This window comes from Rhinolophus hipposideros (genome assembly GCF_964194185.1).
Source record: "Rhinolophus hipposideros genome assembly, chromosome: 24".
Lineage (NCBI taxonomy): Eukaryota > Metazoa > Chordata > Mammalia > Chiroptera > Rhinolophidae > Rhinolophus > Rhinolophus hipposideros.
Genome location: NC_138070.1, coordinates 34314155 through 34338228, shown reverse-complemented (window position 1 = coordinate 34338228; position 24074 = coordinate 34314155). Strand labels below are relative to the sequence as shown.

Here is a 24074-nt window from a genome sequence, read left to right as displayed (position 1 = left end):
ACTGGTAAATTCTTCTAAATACTTAAAGAAGAATTAACCCCAATCCTTCAAAAACTCTTCCAAAATGTAGAAGAGGAGGAAACACAATCCAGCTTGTTCTATAAACCAGCATTATCCTGATATCAAAACTAAACAAAAAAACTACAAGAATAAAGCTATATACCAATATCCCAATAAATGTAGAATGTAAAAATTCTCAGTAAAAAGCTAGCAAACAGAATCCAGAAACTTGAATTCCAGTAACTAATCTCAATAGACACAGAAAAATCCTTTTACAAAATCCAACATTCTTTCATGATAAAAACTCTCAGTGAACCAGGGAAAAGAGATCTGCCTTGACCTGACAAAGGACATATATGAAAATTCCAGCTTTTACATGTTCAATGGTGAAAGATTAAAAAATTTCCCCAACAATTAGGAACAGGACAAGACTGTCTGCACATTCCACTTTTATTCCACATTATATTGAGCATTTTCACCAAGGCTATTAAGCAAGAAAAATATAAAACATACAGATTAGAAAAGAAGTAAGATTAGCTCTATACGAAAATGACATGATCTTATATACAGAGAATTCTAAGGAATCCTCTAAAAAAAACTATTAGAACTAATAAATTAGTTCAGCAAAATTATAGGATCAACCTACAAGATCAACCTACAAAAATTGGTTGTATTTACAGGTGAGTGTATGGCCCCAGAGAAGGCCTCACCTCTGTGCGCTTGGCGTGTGGGGTGCAAGTCATGGCAGGGCTCCCAGAGCTGGTCATCTTCCACCTGGATTACATGCTCTGGCCATTCTGGGTGGACACGCACATATACCCCATTCCAAAAGAGTAGTGATGGGACTGTACGAGATAAGTGGAGCCAGACATCAGACTGTACCCTGAGGAGCCTGAGGTCCTGGAACCATTTCGGAGTCTTGGGGTGTCTGATGCTGCTGTTTCACCAACAGGTGAGATTAAATGGGTCAACCAACTACTGGAGCTATTTGGCTTTGTCAGATACTGTGTTCGTCGGGAAATCTATCCAGGCAGCAAGGTCACACACTGAGACATTGCAGCAAAAGACCAGAGTTCTTTAGTCCCTGATGATCTTCTTTGATGATGAGAAGCAGAATATTGTAGATGTCAGCAAACTGGATGCTACCTGCATTCATGTCCAGAATGGAATGAGTCTTCAAACCCTAACTCAGGGGTAGAGACATTTGCAAAGGCCCAAGGTAGGCCCTGAGATCCAGTCCTGTGGATGAGCCTCATTTGAGACATAAAATCGAAAGAAATCAGGAGGGCATTTTCAGATGTGTTTGTAAATTATTAAAGTGTATTTGTGTGTGACAGAAAAAATAGTTAGTTGTATATTTATACCCTATCAATGAACATTCTGAGAATGAAATTAAGAAAATGATTCAGTATACAAAGCAGCAAAAAAATAAAATGCTGAGAGGTAATGCTAAGAAATAAATTTAAGAAGAAAAGCACAAGAATTCAACATTGAAAAGTATAAAAATTATTGAAATGGATTAAATAATACCAAAATAGGAAGACATTCTTTGTTCATGGATTAGAAGATGTAATATTGTTAAGATGGCAACACCTCCAAACCGATACACAGATTCAACAAAATTACTATCAAAATCCCAGTTGTCTAATTTGCAGAAATAGTTAAAAGCTAATACTTAAATTCATATGGAAATTTAAGTAGCCAAAACAATCTTGAAAGAAAATAAAAAGTTAGAGGACTCACATATCTCAATTTCAAAACTTATTACAAACTATGGTAATCGAGAGTGTGAGATGTTGCCAGTATGATAGACATATAGATCAATGGAATAGGATTGAGAGTCCATACCTGAACACATATATTTATGCAATAAATGTAATAAGCCCATGCATTTATGGACAATTGATTTTCAGCAAGAATTCCGAAACAATTCAATGGAGAAAGAAGTGTTGTTGTTTTTCAACAAATGGTGCTGGTACAGCTGGATGTTCACATACAGAAGTATGAAGTTAGACTTTTTTTTACACCATGTACAAAAGTTAACTCAAATGAAAAAAAAACAAAAAACACTAAATGTAAAGTTAAAACTAAAATTACCTCTTAGAAGAAAACAGAGTAAATTTTTGAGATGTTGGATTAAGTATTTTTTTTTCTTATATATGACATCTAAAACACATATAACCTAACAAAACATAAATAAATGGAATTTATCAAAAAATTTTTAAAAACTCTCATTCTATAAAGGACACTATCAAGAAAGTGATATAAAAATTCTCAGAAAATTAGGGGTAGAGGTAACTTCCTCAATTTAACAAATGTCTACAAAAAATCCACAGGTATCATTATACTTAATGATGAAATATTAAATGCTTTCCCTGCCATGTGTTACAAGATAACAATGTTAAGTCCCACAATTATTCTCCAACATAATACAAAAAGTTTCAGCCTGAAAAATGTGCAATAAAATTAAATAAAAAGCAATAGATTATAACGGAACAAGTAAAGTGTCCATATATGCAGATGATATGATTTTCTATGTATGAAATCACTCAGAATCTACAAAAAAAAATTATAACTAATAAGTGAGTTCAACAAAGTTACAGCATTTAAGATAAACCTTCAAAAGTCAATCAGATTTTTATATACTAGCAAAGAATACACGAATACCAAAATTAAAATTACAATAACATCTATAATTACTCAAAACAATGTGAAATACTTAGGAGTAAGTCTAACAAAATATATACAGGATTTGTACGCTAAAAAATGACAAAACCCAATGAAAGAAATAAAAAATCTAAATAAATAGAGAGACATACTATGTTTGTGGTCCGAAGGGTCAGGAGACTCAAAATAGCAACAATGTCAATCCTCTTCCAAATTGATATTTAGGTTTAAGGCAATTTTTTTTCAAATCTCAGACATATTTTTTTATTTGAACATATTTTAATGAAAAAGTTAAATTCAATGTAAAAAAATTAAAATTATTTTTCAGGTTTCCAAAGAAATTACTGTAAATTTTTCAAAATTGTGTGTTAAAACTAAAAGGCAAAATATAAACTAATTATTATCAAAATTTTAATAAAAATTCTTTTTCTAATTAAAGTTTATTGGGGTGACAATTGTTAGTAAAGTTACATAGATTTCAGGTGTACAATTCTGTGTTACATCATCTATAAATCCCATTGTGTGTTCACCACCCAGAGTCAGTTCTCCTTCCATCACCATATATTTGATCCCCTTTATCCTCATCTACCACCCCCTTCACCCCTTACCCTCTGGTAACCACTAAACTATTTTCTGTGTCTATGAGTTTTTGTTTCTCTTTTGTTTGTCTTGTTCTTTTGTTGTTTTTGGTTCATATACCACATATCAGTGAAATCATATGGTTCTCTGCTTTTTCTGTCTGACTTATTTCGCTCAGCATTACAATCTGAAGATCCATCCATGTTGTCACAAATGGTCCTATTTCATTTTTTCTTACCGCCGAATGTGTGTATATATACCACAACTTCTTTATCCATTCATCTGTCCAAGGACATTTTGATTGTTTCCATGTCTTGGCCATTGTAAATAAAGCTGCAACGAACATTGGAGTGCAAATATATTTATGGCTAAATGTTTTCAGATTTTTTAGGTAGATACCCAGGAGAGGGATTGCTGGGTCATACGGTAATTCTATTTTTAATTTTTTGAGGAACCTCCACACTGCCTTCCATAGTGGCTGCACCAGTCTGCATTCCCACCAACAGTGTATGAGGATTCCTTTTCCTCCACAGCCTCTCCAACACTTGTTACTATTTGTCTTGTTGATGATAGCCATTCTGACTAGGGTGAGGTGATATATCATTGTGGTTTTTATTTGTATTTCTCTGATGATTAGTGATGTTGAAAAATTTTTCATATGTCTATTTGCCATTTGTATGTCCTCTTTGGAGAAATGTCTCTTCATGTCCTCTGCACATTTTTCAGTTGGGTTGTTTGGTTTTTTGTTGTTGACCTTCATGAGTTCTTTGTATATTTTGGACATTAGCCCCTTATCGGAGGCACTATTTGCAAAAATCTTCTCCCATTCAGTTGGTTGCCTCTTTATTTTGTGAATGGTTTCTTTTGCTGTGCAGAAGCTTTTAAGTTTGATATAGTCCCATTCATTTATTTTAGCTTTTACTTCCCTTGCCTTTGGAGTCACATTCATAAAACGCTCTTTGAACCCAAGGTCTGTAAGTTTAGTACCTATGTTTTCTTCTATGCAGTTTATTGTTTCAGGTCAGACAGATTTTTAAAAATAAATATGACAGGATTAATCTAAAAGTTATATGGAGGAGGAAAAGAAGTAGAAAAGCTAAAACAATTTTGAACAAAAAAAAAGAAGAAACTAGGAAAGTAAGAGAAATCACTCTACATATTTTGAGACATATTATATAACCATAGTAATCAAGAGTGTGTGGCATTGGTGGAGGGAAAGAAACACAGATTAATAGAACAAAAATGAGAGCCCACAAATAGATCCCACATTTTGACCAAAGTCCAAAAGGAATTCAATGAAAAGATAGTGTTTTCAACAAATGGTGCTGGAACAATTGGACATATATGGTCAAAAAGAGTTTAAAATTTTAAAAATTACATTGGCCTAAGCCTTACACTTTACACAAAAATCAAATTACAATGAATTACTAACCATAGTGTAAAATATAAAGCTACAAAGCTTTATAAAAATAGGAGAAAATCTTTAAGATATGCTAGATTTATCAGTAAAAATATTACCACCATTATGGAAAACTGTGTGGTGGTACCTCAAAAAAATTGAAAATGGAACTACTTTATGACCTAGCAATTTCATTCCTGAGTATCTATCCAAAGAACCCCAAAACACTAATTTAAAACAATATATGCGCTCCTATATTTATTGCAGTGCTATTCACAATAGCCAAGATATTGAAACAACAGACATGCCCATCGATAGAAGATAGGATAAAGAAACTGTGGTATATTTCTACAATGGAGTATTACTTGGCCATAAAGAAGAATGAAATATTACTATTTGCAATGATGGACCTAGAGAATATTATGATAAGTGAAATAAGTCAGATGGAGAAAAACAAATACCGTATGATCTCACTTCTATGTGAAATCTAAAGAACAGAATAAACGAACAAACAAAACAGAAACAGACTCAGAGATACAGAGAAAATAAAAACTGAGGGTTGCTAGATGCGAGGGAAGTGGGGATGGGGGAGAAGGTAAAAGGATTAGAAAATACAAATTAGTAGCCACAATATAGCCACTGGGATATGAAATACAGTTTGGGGAATATAATCAATAATGTTGTAAAGATTTTGTAGGGGGTCTGATGGGCACTTGTCTTATTAGGAATACCACTTCACAGACTGTATAGATGTCTGACCACTGCGCTATACACCTGAAGCTGAATAACATTGAATGTCAACCATAATATATATGTATATTAGGTATATACATATATAGATATATATGTATACATATATATATTAGATATACATATATATTAGATATACATAGATATTAGATATATAACTACGATATCAGAGGGGTAGTAGTTTGGGGTAGGGGATTATCACTTTGTGAGGGGTGTAAATATCTATTACATTGTTTTGTACAACTGAAACTAATTTTTTTTTAAAGACATAGGGCTAGATTTGATACCAAAATCACAATTCATACAGGAAAATTGATGTTAGACTTTACAAAACTTAAAGCTTTTGCCCTGTTAAGAAAATGAAAAAAATAAGCTCCTGACTAAGAGAAAATATTGGCAAACCATATATCCAATAAAGGACTAGTATCTAGAATATATAAATAACTCTCAAAACTCAAAATAACAATCCAATTAGAAAATGGGCAAAACACATGAGATAATTCACTGAAAATAACTTACAGATGACAAATAAGCCCATGGAAAGATGTTCAACATCACTGCCTATCCATTAGGGAAATGCAAAGCAAAACCCACAAAAAGATACCACTATGCACTGATTAGAATGCCTAAAATTAAAAATAATGACAACAAATGTCGGTGAGGATGGGAATGTAAACTGTTGTAGGCCCTCTGGAAAACAGTTTGTCATTTCCTCAATAAACTAGGCATGCCACTACCACACAATCCAAAATTTCATTCCTGGGCATTTATGTCATAGAAATGAAGACTTATATTCACTCAAAAACCTGCACACAAAGTCCATGGCAACTTTATCATAATAGCTCTACATTGGAAACAACATAAATGTCCTTCAATAGATGAGTGGTTACACCAACTGTGGCACTTCCTCCATACCATGGGATTGTATACAGCAATAAAAAGGAACAAACTACTGATTTACTCTACAATATGAGTGAATCTTCAGAGAATATGACTAGTGATAAACACCTAAATAGGTTACATATTCTTTAATTTATGTAACATTCTTGAAATGATAGAATTATAGATATAGAGGACAGATTAGTGATCACCAGTGGAAGGGGAGGAAAACAGAAGAGAAGCAGGTACACTTATAAAAAGGTGACATAGTTATTCTTGGGGTGATGGAATTGATCCGAATCTTGATTGTATCAATGTCTTAGTTGTGATGCTGTACTGCAGTTTTGCCTGATGCCATTATTGGAGGAAACTGAATAAAGGACACAAGTGTCTGACAAGTTCGTGAATTTGCCACCTATGCACTTACATAGGCAACACTGTACAAACAGCTTGGTAAGGTTTCATAACCTTGGCATATCACTGGCTCACAGCTGTATTTGTGTCGATATGTGGCGGTGTCTTGCTAAGTGGCGTTCATTATTGTTGTTGCGTGTTTTTGCGTGCCATCGTGAGAATGTCTGAGCTTGAATTAGAGCAATGAACAAACATTAAATTTCTTGTTAAACTTGGCAAGACTGGAAGTGAAATCAGGGACATGTTAGTCCAAGTTTATGGAGATAATGCCTGTGGGGACAGAGCCAGGTGTGCAGTTTCCAGGCTCTCGGCCTCACGTGGAAAGGTGCTGGCTCAGCTAGTAAATGGCCATCAACTATACTTGGATGGCCATCAGCTGTGGCTAGTTGGCCGTCAGCTGTAACCAGTGAGCCATTGGCCACACTAGCAGAAAAGGGTTAGCAAGCAGATGGTGGCTGAGCCTGCAAGCCGTGCAGTGAGGGTTGTGCACAGTGTGTCTCCTGCTTCCTGTGTCTCCAACCCAGCCACCAGAGAGAATATAGTAGTATGACTCCTCTACCTATGGCTCCGTGGGTGCTCCTTTTTGGCCTCACCATATCCTGTGTTTTTGTGTGGGGAGCAGGAGCAGAGACGCCGCTGGCTGCCCCACGTGACACATGGTGCAGAAGGCAGGGTATAGTGCCGGCCAGGGTATAGTGCAGCTCTCCAAAGTGTGATGGAAATGTTTGTGCATATGAACACTCAGTCTCAGGAAGACCAGGAGGAGAAACTGCCGGAGAGCTCGCACGACACTGTCTGTGAGGGAGTTTTTAGCCAGTCAACAAATAACTGTATTGGAACACCCTCCATACTCATCTAATCTGGCCCCCAATGATTTCTTTCTTTACTCGAAGACAAAGGAAATATTAAAAGGAAGACATTTTGATGATATTCAGGACATCAAGGGTAATACAATGGCAGCTCTGATGGCCATTCCAGAAAAAGAGTTCCAAAATTGCTTTGAAGGGTGGAGTATGCACTGACGTCAGTGCATATCTTCCCAAGGGGAGGACTTCAAAGGTGACCATAGTGCTATTCAGCAATGAGGTATGTAGCACCTTTTCTAGGTTGAGTTCACTAACCTACTTGTCAGACCTCGTATGTGGGCAGATATAATAATTTTTGACAAAGGAGGCAGAAACACACAATGGAGAAAATAAAGCCTCAATAAATGGTCCTGGGAATATTGGAAAGCCATGTGCAAAAGAATGAAGCTAGACTGTTATCTGTTACCATATACCAAAATTAACTCAAAATGGATAAAGACCTAAATAAAAAACCTGAAATAATAAATTGCATAGAAGAAAGTATGGTTACTAAACTTATGGACTTTGGATTTAGAGAGTATTTTATGAATTTGACCTATAATAAAATAAAAGCAAAGATAAATGGGACGGGGTGGTAGATGCGGGTTAAGGGGATCAAATATATGGTGATGGAGGAGAGCTGACTCTAGATGGTGAACACACAATGTGATTTATAGATGATGTAATACAGAATTGTACACCTGAAATCTATGTAACTTTACTAACAATTGTCACCCCAATAAACTTTAATTTAAAAAAATAAATTAAAATAATTTTAAAAAATGGGACTATGTCAAACTAGAAATCTTCTGCATAGGAAAAGTAACCATCAACAGAACAAAGAGGCAACCACCTGAATGGGAGAAGACATCTGCAAACAACACCTCTGATAAGGGGATAATATAAAATATATATATAAAGAACTCATACAACTCAACAACAACAAAAAATCCAATTAAAAAATGGCCAGAGGACCTGAACAGACACTCAAGACATACACGGTAATACGACAACAGCTCTGATGGTCATTTCAGAAAAAGAGTTCCTTTAGAGGGTGGACTAGGTGCTGGTGTTGGTGCATAGCTTCACAAGGGGAGTACTTCGAAGGTGACCAACTGTAGTGGTATTCAGCATTGAGGTATGTAGGACTTTTTCTAGGATGATTTTGCAAACTTAATTGTCAGACCTTGTGTGTCTCTGCATTATTTCTTTGAAGTGCATGTGAACCTAAAAATACCCCAAAATAAAAAGTCAAATTAAAAGAAAAACGGATTATGTGGTACCGCTTTACTGGAGTAAGCATTCCTGGGAAGTACAAGTATGGTATTAGCAAAGGAGGAGGAGCCCAGCCAGAGGTCATGTGAAGTACCACATCTCAAAACTACATCTCAGTACCCAGAAAAGGAAAATTTGCCTACTCTTTCCCTTTCTTTCTCCCATTGTTCCTTAATCCCAGGAGGACTTAACCTCTCAGCACTGCTGGAATGGGTCACATCCTGGAGAAACCTGGGCCTGTGTTTGCCTTCTGTCCCCAATTAACCTAACATAAACATCCTGAAGTGCATGTGTGCTCAATTAGACTAGAAGATAAACTAGAAGGTGGGAAACCATACTCATATTACTTTGTGTCCCCACACCAAGAGTAGAAAGGGAATGGGCTTATATACAAGATGCTTGTTAGTCATCATTGCACACATTTTTGTATTTCATACTCAAAACAACTGGATGTGGTTTCTTTTAATTTTGTAAAAGTGCAACATGCCCAGGATGATACCGTTTGGAACATTACATCCCTGAGTACAGAGATCTGCAGTGTATGGTAGGTATTCTGTCTCCCTTCCTCTTCCTCCTCTCCCTCTCTCATACACATGCACACTGCTGAACAGCATTATGATTTGCGAGTACTAAAACCTTTGCCAAATTACCTAACCTTTTTATAACTGGCCCATGTTCTAACAAGTTGTTTATGTTTCTGAGCCTTTTCTGGATTGTCTTCAAAGAATCAAAGATCACTAGCAAAAGCATAGACTGCCAGAGTCAGGCAGTAGTGTAGGGTCTTAGAATCCGGAAGATAGGAAAGAAATTGCCCTCTGAATGGTGAGATGGGGTGGAGGTGGGATGTCTCACTGAAGGGACTTATACAGGGGGACACAGGAGGGGGGCAGTTAAGGAAAGGGGTAGGAATGTATCTATAGTATCAGGCCAAGAACAAACCCATCTCTGTGAAGTGTTGGTTTCAGAACATGAGGAGAGCCACTATGTTTTTGGTTTTATTTTTCACATTTTATACTACGTAGACTTGCTGTGGCCAGAGGGAAAACTATAAAACACTCTTACATCAGCTCACTATCATCTTAACTCTTATCTTTCTTTGCCTTATTCTCTATAAATATCTCTCATCTCATAGGCCTCTTAATAAACATGCATTCCACTTCCCTCCTTCTCTCTCCCTTTCTCTCCCCTCACTCCCACTGTCTCTCTCAGCACTACCCTGCCCTCCTGTCTCTTCCCTGGAAACTGGGACCTGAGGTTCACAGGTTGAAAAGGAATATCTCAGGGAAACCGGCCTCAAGGAGGAATCCCAGTCTCAGGAGCTGCCTCTTTCCCAGCCCTTGTTTCCAGCTTCCCACCTGTCCCAGGATCTGTGGGACCCATCACAGTGGCCCTGCATCTCCCCTGGGCTGGCCTTAGCCAGTAGTAGCAGGACATTGAGCTGCCAGGGCTCTCTCTGTGCCAAAAATCGTTCCTGATGAATCAGAGCTGCACCAGGCAGAGGGGGGCACTCAGGTCGGAACCACAGCTGTGGTGCTTCGGTGGTCCTGGGCTGCGGCGTTCCTGCAAGAACCCTCACACCCCTGTCCACAAGCTTGAGACTTGTCAGTGCTCGGGGATTGCTCACCCAACACAGTGAGGATTGTTAGACAGAGCAGGGCTAAAAGCTTCATTTCTAAAGAATGAGGCAAGTTTGCGTAGCTTCATGCCTGGTCTTTAATTAGAAAAATTAGTCTTAGCCACACAACAAAGTAAAATTGATGATTCAGTAACAGTTAATTGTTTGCAAGAAACAACAGATGCCCTTACAATGAAGATATATGAATATTTCACGGTGGGCATTTTTTTTAAAGCCCATTTAACAAACTGAATAATGCATTACAATGATCATGCTGATCTTTCTAAATATGTTTTAGCGTTTATAATAAAAAAATTTCCTTTGAGAGTGTCAAGGAGGTTTAGTTAACTGGTGAAGTTAAAAAAGGAGTGGGTGCTGGCGCTTTTTACACACCCACCACCAGTGGCTCCTGACAATTGAAACAGAGGAAAAGCCTCAGGCGTGTGCAGGATTAGAGAGGGCTCTCAGTCAGATGGACAAAGGCTGCGGAAACAAACCCTGTGTGCTGACAAACATACATAAGATGTAAATGGGTGATCTGGGGGTGGGGGAGGACCAGCTTTCCCTAACCCCTGGAGAAGACTATTGGCACAGACTGCAGAGGAGACTGCCTGAGATTCCAAGGAAAAAATCCCATGCCAGAGATAAGGGGCCAGTTCCTGCCCAGCTCAGGCCCAGCTGACCAGGGACTCTAACCAGGACTTTCCTGGTAAAGGCAGGGAGAATGAGAAGGAGAAGGTGTCTCAGCAGTTTTGCTTCAGGCCCTAGTGAATTAACTAGACTTGCCCACCTGTCATGAACTAGACAACTGGGAAACATAAGCAAAACAACCCTTTGCAGATAATGGAAAAGACGATAAGGAGATTATTGAGCCATGTCCAGCTCTCCCAAGCCAGAATCTACTGGGGTGACCTGGGGAAGCTTGCATTTTCTAGCCAGGGTATCCCATGGAGTCGCCTCCCTCGATGAGTGGCCAGGCCACGTGAGAATGACTTGTCCCAGTTACTCTGCTGGTCTCTGTGGTCAATTCTCCCAGGTGCAAGCTCATTATGGATGTCACTTGATCCAAAAGCTTTACTAATTCTGTTAACTTTGTGATGACCTAATGGTAGCTAATTAAAAATGGGTGTTTAGTTCTGGTCATTTTATAGATGAAAATTAGATCCCATCACTCTCCAAAACTTCCCCATTCTTTTAAATATATCTCAAAATCCTTATCATTGCCTATAATGCTAGTGTCGCAGGCCTAGGCCTTCTGCTGGTCGGTCCTGCATCTGATGCCCCTCTGCTGAGAGGGTGGCTGCAGCAGGCCCAGTCCGTTGCCCAGGCCTGCCTCTGGATTCCACGCCTGTGGTGGAATCTGAATTCACAACAGGTCAAACGTGGCTCCTTGGGGTTCCTTTTGTTCATTTCTCACCAGAGCTGGAGACAGTTGGCGAAACACTCTTGGCATCAAAACCTGCAGATTCTTAAAGGAAGATATTAAGTTGGCTCAGATTTCCTATTTCTAGGCCAAGATACCAGACTTGCATAGCTAAGAACTCTTTAATTTATGTGGAACTGCTTCTTGACAGTGAAAGATACATTTTTAGTTTCATAGCTGGAAGCTATGATTCACAGAGATGTGCGGGAGGGAGGAGGCGGCTTGGCCCCGAGCTGTATTGCATACACCAAAGACTTCCATCCCAGCCTCATTTACATTGTCAGCACCTTCTTTGTGTGCTCACAAGTGTTCAGCTCTCCCAGCCAGCTGAGGTTTAGCTAAACCAGGAGAACCAGAGACTGGGAAAGGAGGCAAGAGTAATGTGTTTTGAGGGCTCAAACTAGCACGTTGAAGTTACCATTCCTAGTTTAGAGACGAGACTCAGGGAAGTTAGGTCACTGGCCAGAGATCCAGCACGTCAAGTAGGTGGCTGAGACAGTCTAGGCCTGGAAAAGCCATGCAGGAGCCCAAGGGGCAGGTGGCGGATATTGTGGGATTGGTGGGGTGTGAACGTGCCAGAGCCAGTCCGCTCTGACTCCTGGGTCTGGACAAGGTCCCCTCCCCAGAGTGTACGCAGCTGTGCTACAACTAGGGAACACCGGAAAAATCATGTCAATGGGAGCCTGTGTTTACTTTTATACTTACGTCAATACAGGAATTTTCAAAGATGCACGAAAGTAGAAAGAATAGTAAAAAATGGTTAACTCTTACGTATGCATCTCCCAGCTGCCAAGTATCTACTCCTGCCCATCTTATTTCATCCAGCCACTCTCATCGCCCCCAAGAGATTTTAAAGTAAATCCCAGCATTATAATATTTTTACCTGAAAGCATGTATTTATAATAAACACTTTTAGCCTGTAACTGTAATTCTATAATTATAACTAACAAAATTTCTAACAATTCTTTAATATCAACTAACACTTGGCTGATGTTCAAATTCCTTGATTTTCTCCAACAACTACAAAACATAACTGTAAATATACCTTACAATTGGTATATTTAAATCAGGATCTACATAACGTTTACACATTGCAGTTGTTTTCTTTAAATCTGTCACATTTTGCTTGCATTCTCCTTTTCCTGTGCCATTTATTTTGTTGAAGAAACTGGGCCATCTGTTCCTGTAGAATTTCCCATATTTTATATTTAGTTCAGTAGAATGTTCAACTTAAATGTAACCTGGATGCTTAAATATAGAGGCTTGATTAGATTTTAACTTGTCTTGCAGGATCCTAGATGGCACTGCGTTCTTGTTGCGTTGTGTTTGATTTTTTTCAAAGTGATGCATCTAAATGGGGACTTTTAGACAATAAGAAACTCTGGGTAATCACGATACTGATGACACTGGTAACAACACAATAATAGTAGTAGAAATTATATATTGAAGGTTATTTGTGCTGGGCACTTTGCCAAATGCTTCACATACATGTTTTCATTCAAGTCCATTCTCATTTTATAGAGGAGCAAGTCGATAAGCAGAGGGACTGAATTAATGACTTGCCCAGGGCTCACAGCTGGTAGATGACAAAGCTGGAATTTGAGCCCCGGTTGGTCTCACTCCAAAACCCAGGTTCCCTAACCCTCTGGGGGTTCGGAAAGTCCAGTGCAAGAGGCATCCTATGCTTTGACTCTGGGGAGCAGAAAGGAGAGAAGAAGAGAGGGAGGTTTCACTAAGCGAGCTAGCGAGGGCACCCCACAGCCTGGGTCCCTAAAGGGGACAATCAGAGGAGGTATCTATGGACTCCCTAGGAAAGGTGGCATGCAGGGGAGCAGGTGTGTGTGCTGAAATTTGTGCTGGGTCGGAGTGCTGGTTCCCTTGCCCCCATTCTCCTTCAGGACAGGCATGTATAGAGCCTGGTAGTACCATTAGGCACCCTAGGATCAATGGATGCAGTGGCTCCTGGCTACCTGGGGGTTCCTAGCAGTCCTAGGCCCCTCCCAGGAGGGATGAGAAATCTACATTTCAGCCCATATGTGAATCGATTCTCAGAACAAGATACCATGGCCTACCTATTAGCAATCTGGTTTTGGCTTTGAAATTGGTGTCCAAATATGACCAGTGTTTGAACCAGAGTGGAGAGATGGAAGCCAGGAGCCATGGTGGGAAAGACCATGCATTCTAGTAATTAAGGAGGCTGAAAAATGTGATCCTAGCCTCAGAATGATCATAGATCATAACTAATTCTCGTCTGCTGGAAAAAGGTGTCGCTGTTAGAAAAAGAAAACCTGGATTTGTGTCTGGCCGTTAACATTTACTAAACTTTAGAACGGTCGTTTAAATTCAGTGGGTTTCAATTTTCTCACTTCCATAATGAGGCTAGTCCCTTTAGAATTCACTCAATTAATAATCATGGAACCTCTCCTATATATTAGACCCTGTAATAGTAACTGGGGGTAAAAAGTTGTGATGGTCAGTCAGGGTCCCTCTGCTCAAGGGACACAGATAAGGGGATTTCAGAGAAGCTTACATAAGATAGTACATATAAAACTGGTTTGTAAACCCCTGCTCAGTCCTACTAGTGACATGGAGGGACTGTGTCTCTCATTGGACGCAGTGCAGCATTCACTGTGGATGGTGCAAAAAAGAGTAAGAGGACTCCTGTCCTGCAGCAATATTGTGAAGAAGATAAGCCACATACACAGGTGTTCGCAGCATGTGACCAGAAAATACACGTGCCACAATAAACTTACAAACAAGCATCATACTTTCAAGAGGATGGAGTACTATGTTCAAAGGAGAAGTTGTGCTGTATCAGGAAGGCTTCACCTTCAAATTTATCTGGAAGTCTGAGGAGATTTTCACACAGGGCAACTGGAAAGATGGATTCCTAACAGAGAGACACTTCTGTCATTCAAAGATTGAGACCAAGAAATAGGTCAGCTTTTCTGGCAAGATCACTGGAGACACCGCCTCTTAGGGACTCACCAGCTGGGTGAATCTGCATTAAGCCAAATGTATTCCATAGGCTGAACTTTACATATGTCTCCAGATGTAAATTGTGCTCTGACATCACCAGCCCTGCCCTCTAATTGACAGGTGTTTCAAAACGGAGACTAACAGGGACGTTGGGTGACAGACAGAAAATCTACACCACAGCCAAAAATGATCTTTGTGGAGAAGGAAAGCCGCCAATGTCTTGGAGATGGTGTTTTCAGAAAGTTCCTGGGTCATGGCAATGCCTGGAAACATCCTTTTAGAGAACATCCTGGAAGCATTTGTCATTCTCCTGCCCAGGCTTGTGGATCTGCTTTTCTACCATGAGATGGGTCTCGGTCTCAGGCTACTCCTCATGGTGGAATTGCCCAGAGGAGAAACAACAGGCTTTTAGAAACTATAATAATGAAACTTACATTGTCACCTTAATAATAACATTTAATATATTATGTATTTATATTATTTATATTTATTTATATTATTTTGTAACTTTCAAAGTTACAAAAAAGCTTTCACCGTCACCACCTCATCAAGTCTTCTACTTAATTTTGGAGTCTATTTTATAGATGCAGAAACTGAGCTTCAAAACACAATCATTTTGGCATTTGTTCAAGGTCATACTGTGGGGAAGACGGGAAGTACTTCTAATTTTCAGTCCTGACTTTTTTGGACTATGGGAACCTGGGACAAGAGAGAGAGAGAAGCACAGGCTAGTCAAGTTTCTAAACCCAGACTCTGCCCTTCCCTACATTTAACCCAGAATATGAACAGAAACGCTTAATCACTCTGTGTGAGGTCATAAATTGTCACTGAGCTCCAGTGACATGTCATACAGCAGAAGGACTTACTCCATGTCAGAGCAATGCTTAGGGCCTTACCAAAGACAATTCAGCAGAAGCAAATGGCTTACGGAAGCTAAGTCTCAGGTTAAGAGACTTACTCAAGGGCATATGGCTGGCAGGTGGTAGGCCCAGGGCTCCTGATTACAAAGTTTAGTGCTTTTTTCCATGATGTCCCAGCAGTGTCCTGAGTGATCATATTAATTCTCAGCTATCTATGTAGCATTTGCAATGTGAATAGCATACCTCCTTCCTCCATAGTCTGGAGCTTTCCAATGACAGGACTGACTCTCCTCCTTCCTCTGCATTTCCTCATAGCTGCCATTGGGTTTGTCCCCTATATCAAAAAGCCTTTCCTCATTGTGCCCTAGTAGAAATACAGAACAGTCTTGTGTATCTATGTCCAAACTACAGTCTGTGGGTGTTGGGGAAGCATTTTCTATGGGGACACACACTGAGGCAGGGGAGGTTTAATGGATTGCCTCCGAGCACAGGGAGCTGGGAGCCAGGCCTAGATGTACAGGCTCCCCATCCTGCGGCATCCTCTGGCAACCTCCCTCTCCATGATGGCTCCCTTTCTATCACAGCTCCTTCTCCCTCCCTGCTCCCCTTGCCGGTACTCACACCTCAGGCTGCCTGGAGCAGTAGGGGCCTATCATCAGTATTGCCTCTGGAGGCCAACCTGAATGCCCCCTCTTCCTGCCTGCACCACCTGCAACTCATCCCACCTGTGAGCTGCCTGCATTCATGTTGCTTAGAGCCACCAATGCTACCATGATGTTAGAGATCGATGACCCACTTTATAAATGGGGAGGGTGAGGCCCAGAGGGAATAAAGCAAGAGGTGAGAATAAGGCATTTGGTAAAGTGGCAGCAAAGCAGGGTGGGATCCTGGCTGCTGGATCCCATTCCGATGTGGTTCTCACTTCTGTACACTGTTCCCATAAGGAGAAGGAGAAAGAGAAGAACAGGCTTTGAGTACTGGGTCAGAGGCACTTTGCCTCCAACATGTCTAGCCTCACATTTCCCTCGAGTTATCATAACAATGGTTCGCATTTACTGAGTACTTGCTCTGTGTCAGGCACTTAGCTAAATCTCTACTGTGTTTCGCCAAAAGTAAGACCGGGTCTTATATTAAGTTTTTTTTCCAAAAGATGCATTAGGGCTTATGTTCAGGGATGTCATCCTGAAAAATCATGCTAGGGCTTCTTTTCCTGTTAGGTCTTAGTTTCAGGGAAACAAGGTAATATGCTTTATATTATTTTATTCCTCACCAATAGTCCTATGATGTAGGTATAATCATTACCCCCATTTTATAGATTAGGAAGCTAACACTTAAAGACTTTGCCTTAGATCGCACGGGCAATACCAGTAGGTCAGGACTCTCAGGCTCCAGAGCTTGAGCTTTAATCCACAGTGCTCACCTGCCTCTAGCTTCAGCCGTGCTGCCCAGCACCGTGCTGAGAAGTGTTGCTATTCTCTCTAACACAAATAATTTCTGGGGTGGAGTGCTAGTCTTGGAATGTAGTATCACTCTGCTTTCAAGAGGCCCTGTTTTTCTTAGCTCTCTTTACTCTTGCCACCACCCAACACACTTCCTGCATACTTGAATTCTTCTCAGTGCCCCTGCCACCTTTTCACCTGCTCTAGAACATACTGATTTTTCCATATGGATTTTTCCTTTTTATCCCAGGTTCCCCTCATCTAACACATCCTTCCGTCACTGCTGACATAGATTCTAGTATAATTTACATTCACTTAGGGAGAAAGATCCTCCCCCCACTGCTGTGCATCCTCTCTCCTGAAACTCAGAAGGTGGAAAAGATGCAGTCCTCTCTGGGTGGTGAACACACAATGTGAGAGACAGATGATGTATTACAGAATTATACACCTGAAATCTATGTAAGTTTACTAACAACTGTTACCCCAATAAATTTTAATAAAATAAAAAAAGAGTCAGTCTTCCTAATGGGTACAGGACACAGTTCAGAAAGTTGGGTTGCAGAGAATTTTGTCCTAGGTCTGGAACAAAGGGCTTAGAGGACGAAGGGGGCTTGTGAAACTTGCAAGCTCAGGATTGGAAGGACCTGATAGTGATTTGACCTAAGTGTTCATAAATTTGTAGTTAAGTCAGATATAATCTCAGTTTACCCTACCTCTGAGCTTCTAGATGAGCTTCGTTTGAATCATTACTTGTGGGAGAGCCTAATGCTTTACTGTCCTCTGGAAACTTGGAATTCCAAGAGCCTTAGGTTTCTCCCATCAGCCATGAAGGCAATTTTTGTTTCCCATCAAATCCACATTCCCCACATGTTAAAGCAGTTCCTGTGTTAGCATCTGTGTCAACCTCAACATGGGCACCACACTGTTTTTCTGATTTCTATCCACAAAACTTGCACTCATGTAAGCAGTTGAGCACTCTATCTGGGACACCTTCCTGTCCAACAAGGGCCTTGGTGAAGTCAGACACTCAGCACTGTGCTCTCTAGAGGTAGCACACAAGGATGGGATTGCACTTCACAGAAAGTCTACTGGCCTTCATAGTAGGTCTTAGGTCTGGGGCTGGAGATGGACTGGAGAGATTTTACCTTATGCTGTGAAGGTGCTGAGATGCAAAGGCACAGCCAGATCAGTCTTTTGGGGAAAGGTAAGCTCTAACCTGGAGACCAGGTCCAGCACCAAATCAGAGGGCAGGTCATAGAGCTAACAGTCAAGAATCTAGAAGAGAAAGGAGAAAGACAAGAACAGGGCAGGAAGAATCACAGCAAGAATGACTGGTAGTTGGTGAAGTATTTCCAAATGCAATAAATGGTGCCCTGGAAATCCAAAGAGGCCTACAATCCTTCTTGTACTTGCAGAAAGTATGAGATGCAGCAATTTCTCCTGTATTTTAGAAGGAATGTACAATCTTAGATCCCTAAAAGTTTCATAAAACCTAATGAATTGGCATGATTTTTATCTCTCATTTTTTTGGAAAGCCTACAGTTTTGTAGGGTAATTGTACACTTGCCACTTTTTGCTTTCTAATTCCAATTAGCATGATGTCCTCTAGTTGACCAGCATGATGATTCATAAAATGTCAAGGAAATTCAGATCCCTGTGGACCATATTATAAGAGATCAAAAACCAAATAGAATTTCTGGAGATTAAAAACTCAATAGAAGAAATAAAGAATGAAATAGCCAGCTTAGGTAGTAGAGTTGACCAGATGAAGGAAAGAATCAGTGACATCGAAGATAGAAACCTGGAAATGACACAGATGAAAGAAGAAAGACACTTGAGATTTAAAAGAAATGAAAGAACTCTACAGGAAATTTCTGCTTCATCAGAAATAGCAATATTAGAATAATGGGCATACCAGAAGAAGAAGAAAGAGAGAAGGGAACAGAGAATATATTCAAACAAATTGTTGATGACAACTTCCCAAACTTGTGGAAAGAACTGGATCCTCGAATCCAAGAAGCAAATAGAACACCAAATTACCTCAATCCCAACAGGCCATCTCCAAAGCACATTGTATTGAAGCTGTCAAAAATCAATGACAAAGAAAGAATCCTCAAGGCACCCAGGGAAAAGAAGACGGTAACTCACAAAGAAAAGCCCGTAGAATATGATCAGATTTTTCATCAGAAACTCTACAAGCCAGGAGGGAGTGGAACCAAATATTCAAACTATTGAAAGAGAGAAATTATGAGCCAAGAATAATACACCAGCAATGATATACTACACTAGCAATGATATCCTTCAGATGTGAAGGAGGAGTAAAGACCTTTCCAGACATACAGAAGATGAGGGAATTCTCTAACACATGACCACCACTGCAAGAAATGCTAAAGGAGGTTATTCAACCATCATCAACAGGGACAATTTGTGGCAACCAAAACATAAAAAGGGGGAGAGTAAAGGCCTGAACCGGAATGTGAGAATGGAGAAAGTAAGCATGCTGAAGAAAATGGAATACTCTAAATATCAAACTTTCTTTTACATAAACGTAAGGATAACTGCTCAAAAAAAAAAAATCCAGAACTGTAATATATATGTAATAAAAGAAGAAACAGAAGGAAAATCATAGAATACCACCACACAGAAATAATAGACAACAACAAAAAGGTGAAGAAACAATGGAGACAAAGTCTAACCAGAAAACTACAGATAGAATGATAAGAAATCCTCACATATCAATAATCACCTTAAATGTAAATGGACTGACCTCACCAATAAAAAGGCACAGCACAGCAGATTGGATCAAAAAACTAAACCCAACCTTGTGCTTTCTCCAAGAGACATATCTCAGCTATAAGGACAAGCATAGACTTAAAGTGAAAAGTGGAAATTGACACACCAAGCAAATGGCATCCAGAGAACATCAGGTGTAGCTATACTGATATCATATGAAACAGACTTCAGGATGAAAAAGGTAACAAAAAACAAAGATGGACATTTTATAATGGTAAAGGGGACTTATACAACAAGAAGATATAACAGTCATCAATATTTATGTGAGAACTGAAATATACCAAGCAACTACTAACAGAACTAAGGGGAGAAATTGACCAAAACACAATTATACTAGGGGCCCTAAATACATCATTGACAGCTATGAATAGATCATCCAAACAGAAAAGAAATAATGAAATAGCAGCCCTAAATGACACATTAGATGAAATGGACATAATTGACATTTATAGAGCACTTCATCCTAAAACATCAGACTATACATTTTTTTCTAGTGCACATAGAACATTCTCAAGGATAGACCATATATTGGGACATAAAACTAGCCTTACAAAATTAAAAAGATTGAAATCATACCAAGCATATTCTCTGATCACAAGGCTTTGAAATTGGATATCAACTGCGAAAAGAAAGCAGGAAAAAATCACAAATACCTGGAGAATAAACAACGTACTTTGAAAGAACGACTGGGTCAAAGAAGAAATTAAAGGAGAGATCAAAAGATACATAGAAACAAATGACAATGAAAACACATACTACCAAAAATTTGGGGATGCAGTGAAAGCAGTTTTAAGAGGGAAATTTATATCATTACAGGTGTATCTCAAGAAACAAGAAAAATCCCAAATAAATAACCTCACGTTATACCTTAAAGAACTAGAAAAAGAAGAACAAATAAAACCCAAGTTCAGTAGAAGAAAAGAGATAATAAAAATCAGAGCAGAACTAAATGAAATAGAGAACAAAAAGACAATAGAAAAATTAATGTGAAAAAGAGCTGGTTCTTTGAAAAGACTAACAAAATTGACAAAAACTTGGCAAGGCTCACTAAGATAAAAACAGAAAAAACAACAATGAACAAAATCAGAAATGAAAAAGGGGAAGTTTTCACAGATGCCACAGAAATACAAAGGACCATCCAAGAATACTATGAAGGACTATATGCCACCAAATTCCATAACCTAGAAGAAGTGGACAAGTTCTTAGAAACATATAGCCTTCCTACACTGAACCATGAAGAACTGAAAAATCTAAACAGACCGATCACCAGTACTGAAATTGAATCAGTCGTCCAAAACCTTTCCAAAAGCAAAAGTCAAGGACCAGATGGCCTCACTAGTGAATTCTACCAAACTTTCAAAGAGGATCTAATACCAATCCTGCTCAAACTCTTCCAAAAAATTGAAGAAGAGACAGTACTCCCTAACTCATTTTATGAGGCCAACATTACCCTGATACTAAAACCTGGTAAGGACAGCACACACACAAAAAACTACAGACCAATATCTCTGATGAATACAAAGCAAAAATCCTAAACAAAATTCTAGCAAATTGAATACAACAATGCATTAAAAAGATTATTCATCATGACCAAGTGAGGTTTATGCCAGGGGACAAGAATGGTTCTATATCCGCAAATCCATCAATGTGATACATCACATAAACAAAATAAAGGACAAAAATCATATGATTATATCAATTGATGCAGAAAAAAACATTTGGCAAGATACAACATCCATTTATGATTAAAACACTTAATAAAATAGGTATACAAGGAAAATAACTTAACATGATAAAGGCCATATGTGACAAACCCTAAGCTAATTTCATAATTAACGGTGAAAAACTGAAGCACTTTGCTTCACGTTCAAGGAACACGACAGGGCTGTTCCCTGTCACCTCTGCTTTACAACATAGTGTTGGAAGTCCTCACCAGAGCAATCAGGCTAGAGAAAGAAATAAAAGGCATCCAAATTTGGAATGAAGAAGTTAAGTTGTCACTCTTTGCAGATGACATGATACTATACACAGAAAACCCTAAAGACTCCACCAAAAAGCTGTTACAAACAATCAACGAATACAGTAAAGTTGCCGGCTACAAAATCAATGTACAAAAGTCAATTGCATTCCTATATACTATCAATGCAATCTCAGAAAAAGAAATAAAAATAAACAATTCGTTTTGCAATTGCAGCGAAAAGAATAAAATACCTAGGAATAAACTTAACCAAGGATGTGAAAGTCCTATATCCTGAAAACTTTAAGACATTTTTAAAAGAAATTGAAGAAGACACAAAAAAATGGAAAGACATTCATGCTCATGGATTGGAAGAATCAACATAGTTAAAATGGCCATATTATCCAAATCAATATGCAGATTTAATTCAATCCCCATCAAAATCCCAACGGCATTTTTTAAAGAAATAGAACAAAAAATCATCAGATTTGTTTGGAACCACAAAAGACCCCGAATAGCCAAAGCAATCCTAAGAAAAAAGAACAATGGTGGAGGTATCACACTCCCTGACTTTAGCTTGTACTACAGGGCTACAATAATCAAAACAGCATGGTATTGGCAGAAAAACAGACACATAGGCCAATGGACTAGAATGGAGAACCCAGAAATAAAACCACATAAATATGGACAGATAATTTTTGACAAAGAAGCTGAAAACATACAATGGAGGAAAAGACAGCCTCTTCAATAAAGGTGCTGGGTGAATTGAAAAGCCTCAGGCAAAAGAATGAAACTAGACTGTTATCTGTCACCATATACCAAAGTTAACTGAAAATGGATCAAAGACTTAAGCATAAGACCTGAAACAATAAACTGCATAGAAGAAAACATAGGTACTAAACTTATGGATCTTGGGTTCAAAGAGCATTTTATAAATTTGACTCCAAAAGCAAGGAAAGTAAAAGCTAAAATAAATGAATGGGACTATGTGAACATTAAAAGTTTCTGCACACAAAAGAAACCATTGACAAAATAAAGAGGCAACCAACTGAATGGGAGAAGATTTTTGCAAACAGTGCCTCCGAAAAGGGACTAGTATCCAAAATATAAAAGGAACTCATACAACTCAATAACAAAAAAAACAAACAACCCAATTGAAAAATGGGCAGAGGACCTGAAGAGACATTTCTCCAAAGAGGACATACAAATGGCAAATAGACATATGAAAAATGCTAAACATCACTAATCATCAGAGAAATGCAAAAAAAACCACAATGAGATATCATCTCACCCCAATCAGAATGGCTATCATCAACAAGACAAATAGCCACCAATTGTGGAGAGGCTGTGGAGAAAAAGGAACCTTCATACACTGTTGGTGGGAATGCAGACTGGTGCAGCCGTTATGGAAGGCAGTGTGGAGGTTCCTCAAAAAATTACAAATAGAATTACCATGTAATGCAGCAATCCCTCTCCTGGGTATCTACCCAAAAAATCTGAAAACATTTAGCTATAAAGACAAGTTTGTTCCAATGTTCATTGCAGCTTTGTTTACGGTGGCTAAGACATAGAAACAAGCAAAATGTCTTCGATAGATGAATGGATAAAGAAGTTGTGGTGTATGTACACAATGGAATACTATTCAGCAGTAAGAAAAGATGAAATAGGACCATTTGTGACAACATGGGTGGATTGAGATTATAATGCTAAGCGAAATAATCAGAGAGAAAAAGCAAAGTACCATATGATTTCACTGATATGTGGTATATGAACCAAAAACTACAAAAGAACAAAACAAACAAATGGGAAACAAAATCTCATAGACACAGACAATAGTTTAGTGGTTACCAGAGGGTAAGTGGGTGGGAGATGAGGGTAAGGGGGATCAAATATATGGTGATGGAAGGAGAACTGACTCTGGGTGGTGAACACACAATGGGATTTATAGATGATGTAATACAGAATTGTACACCTGAAATCTATGTAACTTTACTAACAATTGTCACCCCAATAATCTTTAATTTACAAAAAAGAAAGAACATTAACCTAGTTGTAATGCAAAAGAGAAAAAGTACCCTACTCTTTATATTGTATAAAGACAAAGAAAACTTGCTTCTTCCTCATGAAAATTGGCAAAAAGAAAAAAAAAGACAGAAAGAAATATTCATCAAATAAGTAGCTGTCAGGAGTCAGACACTGT

At 38.9% G+C, this 24074-nt stretch overlaps 1 pseudogene across 1 annotated transcript; it reads left to right on the top strand.

Annotated features, from left to right (window-relative positions):
* Positions 1–741: 741 nt before the first annotated feature.
* LOC308492476 (magnesium-dependent phosphatase 1-like) lies at positions 742–1230 on the top strand (annotated as a pseudogene). Its single transcript has one exon. The product of its transcript is annotated as a magnesium-dependent phosphatase 1-like (transcript).
* Positions 1231–24074: the final 22844 nt, after the last annotated feature.